Below are 10000 nucleotides of genomic sequence, written 5' to 3'. Positions count from 1 at the left end.
ATTAATGAAGTAGAAGTAGAACTCAGAAACAGGAAAACTTTCCACCTTTGAAAAAGCAAGCTGTTGTTCGGAAATTGCAAAATTTGGTCTTCCCTCGCCTCCTTGTTCCGTCACTGCTGGTGGTTCATACCGACAGAAAGACCGTTGATCTTCCAATGCTATGTTTAAAAGTCTCCGACCTCCAAAGCAGCCTCGAAAAGAACCGTCATTCTCAAACTTAATCTGAAACACGCCCAAGATTTCCAGTTATTTCATTGAGGGAATCTAATAAATATTGGCAAAATACCATTATACAACGTTGGAATGCACATTGAGTGCAATGCCTACAAACAACAGAAAACAGGTCTGGATTTTCATTGCGTGACCTTGAAAACAAACGAAAACTGTATCCCTCAGCTGGTCACACATTTTGTTTTGCCTGTGAGGCTACAACACGCGTTGATGAAGGTTACATTGTTTACGATGGCCTATTGACTTGATTCATGGTCAGCTCTGAATCATCGCCTCAGTGACAATGTCATGTTTGAAACGAAAAGGCACTCTGTGAACTGTAAGAATTGTCAAGGAACCGAAAACATGACAAGATGGCTTGAACCGAAACGTTTTGAAACATCAAATGATCAAATGTGCTCTGATGCAGACGTTAAGATAAAGAAGAAAATAATCCTTCAGTGAGATATAGCTCCGGCGGTAAAATTAGCCTAACAAATTGATTTAACACAGCTCGCTTTATGGAAGATCAAATCAAGAAAGCTCAAGTGAAGGAACTTACCGGAACAAAACAACGAACTGAAAAGCTTTCAGGCGATGTTAAGACTTTCACTAAAGGCTCTTGAGTAGACTAGAGGCTTCTATTTTCGCGGCAAATTTCACATTGCTAAAGGCGGCGAAATACGAGATACAAAAACCCTCAACTTGGCGCGCAACATTGTTTGGTTGCAAGTTTGGGTCGATCGATGTTTCCCGCTTTTCACCTTGCATGATCAACTTATCGCGCAACAAAAACATTTGTTGCGGGTTGAAGGAAGTTGTTGCGAAAAGTTGAGCGCGGGTCTACCCTGAGCAACAAATTTTGGCTTTGTTGCTCGTTTTTCATCAAGCTCACAACTTGTCGCGCAACAAATTTGCTCGTGTACTAGTTAAAGGCCTTTAAAGGCGGCGAAAGATGAGATACAAAAACCCTCAACTTGTCGCGCAACATTGTTTCGTTGCAAGTTTTGATCGATGTTTCGCGTTTTTCACCTTGCGGGTTGAAGAAATGCAGGGCGCTGATTGGTTGATTAACTAGTACACCAGTACATTTGTTGCAGGACAAGTTGTGAGCTTGATGAAAAACGAGCAACAAAGCCAAAATTTGTTGCTCAGAGTAGATCCGCGCTCTATTTTTCGCAACAACTTTCGTCAACCCTCAAAAAATGTTTTTGTTGCGCGACAAGTTGATCATGCAAGGTGGAAAACGGGAGACACCAACCCAAACTTGCAACGAAACAATGTTGCGCGCTAAGTTGAGGGTTTTTGTATCTCGTATTTCGCCGCCTTTAACGTCATGCCCCCAGCAGATCGCTGTTCCATTAGGCGACGCCAATTCTTGCCAACCCAAAAAGCCATTTCAAGCTACCGTGACTATCTAGCGCTTTAACTAAACCGTCTCATAAACCTCTGAATCTTTTGATGTAATGCTTAGCGATTTATTTTTGAGCTGTTCTGTTCCTCATTTGGTTAAATCATTTCACGCAATGCTATATGTCATATATATGTCATATATATGCTAGGTATATATGTTTCTTACATCGCTGCGTTGATTCATTGATGGTGGGCTACATCATTCGACATCACAACGTGCTGTTCAAGCACTGCGAGCTATCTCACTTTGCATTTTTTTTAATCGTTGCAAGTGAAAGCTGGGCTAAACGCGATTTTACTTGATTGGTAAACAGTTTCATGTTCCCTGTTAACATAAGTCACGATCGGTTTATTTATGATTGGTCTGAACTGTTTGTCTTTAGCCTGTTTCATTCTGACAAAGAAGACTAAACTGTTTGTATTTTGGCTGCATCATTTGCTAAGTGAGTGTGCCATCTTGTAGACAATAAGTAAACCAAAATTTGGTTTTATCAACGGAGTTGATAATGTAAATTGGCCACCGTACAGAGATTCTAAAAGCTGACGATTCGAGCGTTAGCCCTTCGTCAGAGCGAATCTGACGAATTCATTTGTTTGAATCGTTTAAAACTCTTGTACAGTGGAACCCATTTAAACCGGACACTTATTAAACCGGAATCCTCTCTTTACCGGACATTTTTTCTGTCCCAAAATCTCTGTCACTCATTTTCTCTATTTTTAACCTCAGTAACCAGAACCCCTGAATTCCGAAAACCCGAAGCAATTTTCAGTCCGTAACAAAGAAATTGATCTCGTTTAAACGGGACGTGAAAGCTAGCCACCAAAATTATATCACACATTTAATCACGGTAACCATGCAGCTGTGAAATCCCAATTAGAAGTGAGAAACATTTTGATTTTCCTGGCAGTAACCTTTCACACAAAGAAGTGCTTGGTTCTAGAGCTGGAAAATTTAAGCGAAAGAAAAATATTTGAACGTTGTAATCAGATGCAGTTAACAAGCATCTTGGAAATTTAGACAGAGAATCTTGAACATTACATGTTTAAATCATTTTAAAGTGGGATCATATTACCCTGCGTGTAACACTGACGTTGAAAAGCCTCCTTGTGAACCATGTTGTTTGTTCCTTTACTGATGTGCCTAGTACTACTGATGTACCATGTATTGGTACTTACAGTAAGACAACACACAATATGCGGCATAAAATTGCCTTATAGGTAAAACCTCAGTACACCGGACACCCCCCTAAACGAACATTTCCTCTGGTCCCAGGGTTAGAGCGGTTCCATTGTATTTTTGGTCCTAACGACTCCCATATCTTTGCATCAGGACCTCCTCGTTGACGTCATCCACCAATTGTCTGGGTGCAGTTTTTGGCGCTATTATATCCTTCCTGTTGATGCATGACAGAACTGACAGAGCTCGGGAAAACAGGGATGCTGATTTTTCGTGAGAATCTGTATCTGGATGAAGGTTTGTGTCCTATATTTTAATTTACTGCATAAACTAAACTGAACACTGACACCGATATCGCTTTGCAAATGATTCGCTTAAAGAGCCGAGTATCCGGCTACGCTATTCAGTTTTAGCTGGTTCGTGCATCGTTTCCATCGGTCGTGATATTGCACAAGTTTGCATTGGTTAGTTGATGTGGTTCGTCTTTGAGGGGATAATCCACTCAAGATAATTCTTCTTGTCATCTTTAATTCAATGTTGTTGAGTGTGCTTCGTGGAAAGATCTAGACTATGTTTTTATCTCTTTGGAGATCATTTTATCCTCTCTAATCGAGCTGACATATGTTACTATGGCTTCGTTTACTAGAAGTGTAATTTTCTCCCACATAATCACAGTAATTTTCTTTTTTTTTTTAATCGTGTGACTCATCAAACGGATGGTGCGTGACTGAAACTTCAAAAATATCTTTTTCACTTTCATTTTCATTTTCGTCTTTAAGTCCGTCAAGAGCTTCTTTTACGCAGATTAGTGATCGTTCTCGGTAGAATAAAACATCCATTACATTTTGTGCAATGTAAGCATATTAAACTGGCAAATTCAGTTCGACAACTTCGAAGATCATGCGTCTGTATTTTTTATGATAAATCTCTTTTAAAGCATGTTGTTGTTGGAGAAAAGCTGCCTTCACCATTGTCTCAACCAACCTTTCGACAGCAAATGAACGTACGTGTGTTTAACGGGCGACTTAAGGTATTTCAAAATCTTACAAAAATCGAATGTCTGTGCGGGTTTGACTACAGCATTCCAAAATACAATATTGTTGTCTCTTCAGTGTAAAAAAAATATATGAAATCTTGCCACATTTATGAAGAATACTTATACTCTTCAAAACAAGGTTACACTGTAATTCAATGTAATCTATTTGATGACCCAATCTCTACCATGAAAAATAAGCATTCCTCCAAGATCAAGAACTCGCGCCTAAGACGACACCGCAGAAAAGCGAATAACTCATGAAATGAAGTCTAAGGATTTGATCTGAGCCATTTATCAATGAACCTTTGTATCTTTTGATCTTTGGTCAGGTGCGTGTTATGTTCACGTGATCTCGTGATCATCTCTGGTGATTAGTGATTGGTTTAATTGCAGAATGATCCCAAAATAATTAAAACACCTGGGTAGAGATTAAGGCGATCCATAACGTTTTTTCCTTCTTTGCCAATGTCGCTGTGCAGTACAGGACAATTCTATGAGAGATTTCTCCGCCGCAAAAGGGTTTACTCCATTACTTAGTAAGGTCTTTGTGATTCTCAGTCAGGACACTACCTGAAAAGGTCCTTCGTTGACGTCATCCAGACATCCATTCACTGAGTGAACACCGCGGCAAAACGTTTGCGCATGCGTGATCTTCCGCATTTCCGGTTTGATTCACTGGCGCAATATGGCTGCCGTTTGAGAATCGGTACCTTGTTGGTTTACGTTCTTTTTAGAGCGATCAAGGCTAGTTTGAACGCCAGTTTCAAATGGAATGTATTCTTTGAGAACGTCTATGTTGTGTAAAACGTTTGCAAGTCCAATCCAACTAGTATCCTCGGAAAACTTGCTCCTGGAAAATTTTATTTCGTGGGAAAAGAGCTGCGAAACAGGTAAGTTTTTTACGCAATTTTTAATGTAGAAAGTTAGTTGCCATCGGGTACAAAAAGTTACTGTAATGTGCAGAAAGAAGGATTCCCAAGGTTTCCGTTCATGTGTGAATTGGCTTGTGGCAGGGAAATGGCAATATTGTGCAACGTGAAGGTTATTTTTTTCTGCGTTACTCCTTACGATCGGCACCTCTACATAACATGAATGATCAATGATTCGATCAGATGTGAATTTGATTTTGAGTGTGACTGTGTCATTGGGAACGTAACCCTAACATCAAATATTTTAAATAGCTGCTTTTAAGGTTATTATATTCTCTTTTCTTGTTAATATATCTTTAAGTTATTATACTTCTTAGCAGTCACAACCCCGGGGTCACAACCAGTGCGCCCTGGTCACAACTCACCGATCCATGTCGACGTCAATTTCATTATTTTGTCCGTTAAAATAGTTACCAAGTTATCGATTTGCACTTAATTTGTGTTTAAGGCACGTTTTTGACCCTGCCACAATCCATGTTTTAGTTAAAATAATGTTTGGAAGAACTGAAGTGTGGGTACATTACTAGAGCTATATATAGATATCTATAGATTCAGATTCGTGACTCTTTGGGTGTAACAAATCATTTTTTTTATTAGACTATTGTTTTGTGGAAGCATTAATGATGTAATTTGGTTTTAGGGGACTGCCATGTGTTGTCGGATCAAGTTAATCTGTTTTGAGTCATGTGATGGTTGACAGTGGATAGTTGTTCCTGAAATGAAGAATTACATTATTAGCATGGACGTTTTTGGTTACACCCCACATGTTGTTCTTTTCTTAGATGACAAAATTTATTAATATATTACGTGATTTGGAGCTGCAGCTAGAAACAGTGACAATCCCATGCATAAGGTCTCATTGGGTTTGATAGCAGTAAAATATTTTAGAAAAAAGTTTAAAGCTTTTATCATAACTTCTCGTCTTGGGTCCTGCTGGACTTCAAATAATTTTATGCTCTACCATTTTGAGCAAAGGACTTGTCAATTAACCTGTTATAATATTTACAATATGATCTTTGGATAGTAATTAATTTCTACTTCATATCCTATGTCTCTTACATAGTTAGTTTTAAGTTTTTATTTCCTGTAGTGCATCTTGATTATAGTTAGCACACAACCCCACAAGCATGTATTATTTCTTTAACATTGGTTGTGTTTAAATAAAGGATATTGTTGTCTTGTCAGCCTCAGTTGTATTTGCATTAGATTGTGAATGTTACGTTTAAAGGCAAACCATTAAAAAGTGTACACAATTTAAAGGAGCCCAGGAAAAATATTCAAACTATTCATGGATTTGAAGTTCTGGAAGCAGGCAAACCTTGAAGAGTTCATGTGACCATATTTGGAATACACAGCATTTCTGTTTGGGACTGTTCAAGTCCACAAGATTCCTTTTCTTTACATTGAGAAGTACTGTAAGAGCTGTCAGGTTACTCAGATGGAAATTTGACAGACCTCAGCTGTACAGCTCATTAGTGCTATTATTACTTTGATTTTCTTATTCTTTAGTTGAACCAAATAACCTCCACCATTACTATAACTGCTCAAAAGTATCAAAGTTGAAGCTGGTGGCTCAAGGAGTAAACTGTGCAAAAAAGTTAGGTTAAAAAGACTATAATGGTATTTAAATATTATTTTAGAACAATGTTGCTTTTATCATTAAATCAATGGGAACCCAAACATAAGGATGCAATTTGCTCAGGAGGGGTCTTCCCTATGAAAATGACAGGGTACTTGGAAATTTTTTTAAAACAACCCTTGAAGGTAACAGAGTCTTGTTTAGTGGACGTAGCCGAACGAAATCTTAACCCCTACAAAGGAACCAGTTCTAAAGTGACAAATGACTGGCATTTTATAATTCAGAAGTAAAAGTTATTTGCTGGCGTACCAAATTCTGCTATGTACAGTTCCAGATATTGATCATAGCATTGCAAGCACTATAAATCCACACATTTTGCCCCAAAAAGGTACAACAAAAACTCTTGTCATTTTTGTAAGGGAGTCCCCTTGGGGCAGTTTGTTTACTTCACCAGTGACCACTTACTGTATTCAACTTAATTTATTCATCCTTGGGAATGGTAGGAAAGATTAGTATTATTAAAAGCAATCGCTAAAAATTCAGCACACTTGTTATATCTAAAATATTATTATTAGTTAAAAAGTATTTTGTCCATATGGAAAGGTAACAGGAATTATTTCTGTAAAGTCATATCCAGAAAAATGCATTGTGGGATTATGCCCCTTTCAAATGTAGGTTAGTATGCTCTTGTTCAACATGCTTGAAGAATTATTACTACAGAAATATGAAGTTATGAGTTTTTTTAAAAGTTAAATCTGATGGAAGGGCGGATTAAAAATTTATTGAAGCAGCTGAGATGCTACCCGAGTCCACAAAGAGAGGTTCAATAATTTATTGTACTGGAAGTATTTATTAGGCCAAGTTGAAATTTCTGAAACGTTTTGTAGGATGGCACTGAATCCGCTTCAACAAGTTTTCTTATCTTTCAAGATACATAATTTGATATCCTCCTTTTATATCCTCCTGCTGTTTTTTTATCTTCCAGTAATTAAAAATAATAATTCCTTTTTATTGCTGGAAGATAAAATCAATAATTATTCTTGGTTGATTGTCCTTGTTGTTGTTACATTAACCCACTACAAGTGTGTTACTAGCTGTAGTATTTTTTTTTTTACAGTAAAATCCTCCCTGCTAGTAGAAATTTAAGTCTTTGGAACAGCAATTGGAAATGGTTGTGAACTTTTTGGAGACCTTTACCACTGCTGTGTTGCTGCTTTCAAGTTCTTGTGTAGTCTTAAAATTGGTGAGCGAGTAAATTGCAAGATCTAAAAAAAATGATAAAAAACAGACATGTTAGTGATGAGTTTCTTTGTATCCAGAGACTGAAAATTGGATGTCCAAAAAGCATCTCCCCCCACTAAATGAAAAATGGAGTAGGTTCATTTTTAGTGAAATTTTTCAAAACGTCGGTGTCATAGGATTCCTGGACACCCCTCTACATGAATCCTCAATCTGGAGACAAAATTGGAGTACCACTGAATTTCAATAGCCACTTGTGAAAATGGCATTAATTTTTGACAAAATTTTTGACAAAATTATTGGTACAATTTTATGGGTTTGGTGTTAAAAAAAAATTAGTTTGTCAAGTGGCATAAAGTGCTTGTTTTGCAGTCTATAAAGTTATTATTTTTCCTTAAATTCGTTTGGCAATTAATTTTTCAAAATAATATTTCCCAGCTTCCGTGACTTCCTTTTTTCTTTCCAAAATATACAAATTTTAGACTGAACCGCCTGAGGTAGCATTTTGCTACCTGCACCCCAACAATGAATTTTAGTGAAGTAATTGTCCGCACTGTACTGTATTCAAGAAGAGTAAAATAAAAATGTGAGGTACATTAAATGCAAATGACACTCCAAAATAGTACGAGATAATTTTATAAGTACCTTTTGAAGAAAGAACCGAGCACCTGTTGTTGCTCCTCCGTATTTCGTCCCAATGAAGACGGCAAACTGTTGATTGTACCCACTTGGAGTTCGGCAGCTCTGGCTAAATCTTCTGACAAAAAATATTTTTGCCGGCACATTTACGGCTGCTTTTGTTGGCTTTCCCACACTTTTTTGCAAGTGAGCCGCACAACCAAACCAACGCAACAAGGAGAACTACGAAAAAAAAAAATTGCTCTTGTCGAGCGCGAACGCGCCCGAAATTCTCTCATATTTCGTTGCTGGTGCAAACACCAAACCCCTTGGTGCAAGCGCTTGAAACTTAAATGAAAAATAAACTTTTCAACGAGACAAACCTTTCTCCCACTTTCTTATGCTAACTCTTACTTTTTGTTTTCAAACTTCGCAGTACGGAATTTTATCTCGTTTACATTGGATTTAAATACGTAACCGGAAATGCGTATGGACCGGAAGCTTAAATTTGTACTCATGCGCAGTGCGTTTTACCGCGGTGTTGACTGTGTGCAGTTTAGCGCTTTGTATACTTCCTGTTGATTCCACAACCATTTACAGAGCTCGCGAAAGGAGGGGCGTTGATTTTTCGGGAGAATCCGGCTGTATCTGGAGGAAGGTTTGTGTCCTATGTTTTATTTAGTGTATTAACTAAGCCGATCTCCCTTTGCAAATAATTCGGCCATAGAGCTAAGTATCAGCCGAACGTGCTAGGCTATTCAGTTTTAGTTGGTTCACAGAGACTGTTGCATCATTTTGATCTGTGGCAATATAGCATCAAGTTTACGTTCGCTAATTTAAACTACAGATTTCCCCGTTATTATACACGTGGTTTTCCTTTGAGGGGATAAGATCCATTCAAGAGAATTTCTCCTTGCCGTCTATAATTCAGTACTGTTGATTTTACATCGGCACCTTCGTGGAAAGATCTAGACTGTTTTTATGTGTTTAATAGAGATCGTTTTATCCTCTCTAATCGAGCTGACACGTTTTACCATAATTGCCTCGTTAATAGAATTGTAATTTTCTCTAACATTTCACAGTATTTTAGTATCGCGTGACTCATGATACTGATGATGCTTGAGTCAAACTTTCAATTTCATTTTTAGTTTTGTTTTTAAGGCTTTCAAGAACATTCTGAACGCAGATTAGTGATCGTTCTCGATAGAATAAAACATTCATTACATCTTGTGCAAGGTAAGGATATTAAACTAAATTTCAACTTTGATGCGTCTATTTTAGTAATGTTCAATCTGCGTGGATGTATGTTGTTGCTCGAGACAGGCTGCCTTCACCATTGTTTCAACTATTTGTCCTCCCATATCATGTCAGAAATACGTATAAGAAGCGACTTAGAGTACTATTTGAAGCGAAAGTTTAACGCTAAAATGTTCTTGAAATCCATAAGAAACTAGAAAACTACAAAAAAAACGACGACGTCTCGACTTTGCATAACGTCATCTGGTCAAGAAGTAAGATGAGTAAGAGAGTTTAAATTGTAGGATTTAACGATTACGAAGATGTTGATAGTTCTAAGGTACGCGTGAATGAAAAACTGAGGTCACTTAACGGCTTGACACGTACACTGTATTCAGTCCAATTGTGTGTTCAAGGTTGGCTTAATTTCCTTAATGAACAGCATTTCGTAGACCAGACAATCACGCTTAGTTGTGCATTTCTTTAGTACTTTGAAGAGGTCATCAATGGGGGTGCTTTGGTCAAAACTATGTTCAAACTCCAGATGCTTGCCAATTGCAGAG

The 10000-nt window shown here is 37.7% G+C and overlaps 1 protein-coding gene and 2 long non-coding RNA genes across 7 annotated transcripts in view; 2 read left to right on the top strand and 1 right to left on the bottom strand.

The window, feature by feature from the left end:
- LOC137997724 (uncharacterized) overlaps positions 1 to 10000 on the bottom strand; it is a 324565-nt gene that overhangs the window by 101593 nt on the left and 212972 nt on the right. The window lies entirely within an intron of this gene.
- The window catches only part of LOC137997728 (uncharacterized), a 114699-nt gene that overhangs the window by 78761 nt on the left and 25938 nt on the right, over positions 1 to 10000 (top strand). The window lies entirely within an intron of this gene.
- The window catches only part of LOC137997684 (nucleotide-binding oligomerization domain-containing protein 2-like), an 84016-nt gene that overhangs the window by 48078 nt on the left and 25938 nt on the right, over positions 1 to 10000 (top strand). For 4 of the 5 annotated variants that reach the window (XM_068843847.1, XM_068843846.1, XM_068843845.1 and 1 more), the window contains exons 1-3: positions 8821 to 8859; positions 9350 to 9437; positions 9925 to 10000. The exon at positions 9925 to 10000 is cut by the window's right edge and continues 26 nt beyond it. The gene's annotated coding sequence lies outside the window, so the exon portion shown is untranslated. Of the gene's footprint in view, positions 1 to 8820; positions 8860 to 9349; positions 9438 to 9924 lie in introns of those variants that run through there. The other variant, XM_068843848.1, reaches the window with a different exon arrangement.

This window comes from Montipora foliosa, chromosome 3 (genome assembly GCF_036669935.1).
Source record: "Montipora foliosa isolate CH-2021 chromosome 3, ASM3666993v2, whole genome shotgun sequence".
Taxonomy (NCBI): domain Eukaryota; kingdom Metazoa; phylum Cnidaria; class Anthozoa; order Scleractinia; family Acroporidae; genus Montipora; species Montipora foliosa.
The sequence above is the reverse complement of the archived record's forward strand: the minus strand, read 5'-3'. Positions and strand labels throughout refer to the sequence as shown.